This window comes from Etheostoma spectabile, chromosome 6, assembly GCF_008692095.1.
Source record: "Etheostoma spectabile isolate EspeVRDwgs_2016 chromosome 6, UIUC_Espe_1.0, whole genome shotgun sequence".
Classification (NCBI taxonomy): Eukaryota; Metazoa; Chordata; class Actinopteri; order Perciformes; family Percidae; genus Etheostoma; species Etheostoma spectabile.
In genome coordinates, this window is record NC_045738.1 from 14982569 (window position 1) to 14983712 (window position 1144).

The window sequence follows — 1144 nt, forward strand, 5'->3', positions numbered from 1 at the left end:
ACACACACACACACACACACACACACACACAGTCTCTTATACCCCAGTTACCATTCCTCACTGTAAAAACACCCTCACAGGTAAGACTGCCAACATTAGTATCAACAACAGCAGGTGACGAGCTAAAAAATGGAAGTAGTGGGAGAAAAACAACAGCAGCCGCAGCCAGGTGACTGATCAGACAGTGTTTACTAGCAGTGGTAGCACGCCTGCTAATACCAGATAAAATGTACAGATGCATTTGTTGTTTCGGACTGCAGTCAGCCGCAGGTTGCCCTGGTGCTCTGACTAAGCCTGCAGATGACAGTCTGACAGGCAGTGTTACTATGGGAACAAGTCATTAAGCAGAGCCACAGAATCTACTTCTGCTTTGTCAGAAGAGATGGATCCATGTAAAGACTGCCTAGCGCTATGGGGGTGGGGGTGAAAAAGTCATCCTAAAAAGTGCCAACAGTATGAAAGGTTTTGGGTTTAGGGTGAGAGCATAGAGCAATATATCATGACACATTCTCTTCTGGTTATACAGATTTTGGGTCATATACAGTTTTTATTCTTATTTCACTACAAACATCTTTTTGTGTTTTTTTCTGCACTCTTGCCTAAATTCTAAGTTGTTGTCCATTATCCCATCCTCTTTCAGTCGGATTTGTCAGGGAGACAGTAACTTTTAAATAAAATCAACACATTTAAAAAAAAAAAGTTATTTTAAGTAATAATCTATTATTAACTTATCAGAATCGAGCATTGAATCGTTCTAGAGAGAATCTATCCCTATACATGATAAGTGACGCAATGCTACTGCAAATAGTAGTATATTGCCCTGATTCCATTGACAATGTGAGCAACGTGTCAACTAGCAATGTATTGTATGTTGTCATGTAATTCCATGACTCAATTACAAGTAAAGCAGGTAAAATCACCAAAAAAATAACAATCTGGGATAGATATGTCACCTGGTCACTTGCCAGTTAAAACACTCTGTGTGAGTGTGTGTGTGTGCATGTATCTACTTATATGAGCTTTATTAATAGCTTTAAAACAGTCAAGGATTGTGGGGCATGGTGGTCACTCATGGATGTGTACCAAAAGCTGTGTGTGTTTGTGTGTGTGTGTGTGTGTGTGTGTGTGTGTGTGTGTGTGTGTG

The 1144-nt window shown here is 40.1% G+C and overlaps 1 protein-coding gene across 2 annotated transcripts in view; it reads right to left on the minus strand.

Moving 5' to 3' along the window:
- The window catches only part of slc9a1a (solute carrier family 9 member A1a), a 32169-nt gene that overhangs the window by 10186 nt on the left and 20839 nt on the right, over window positions 1–1144 (minus strand). The window lies entirely within an intron of this gene.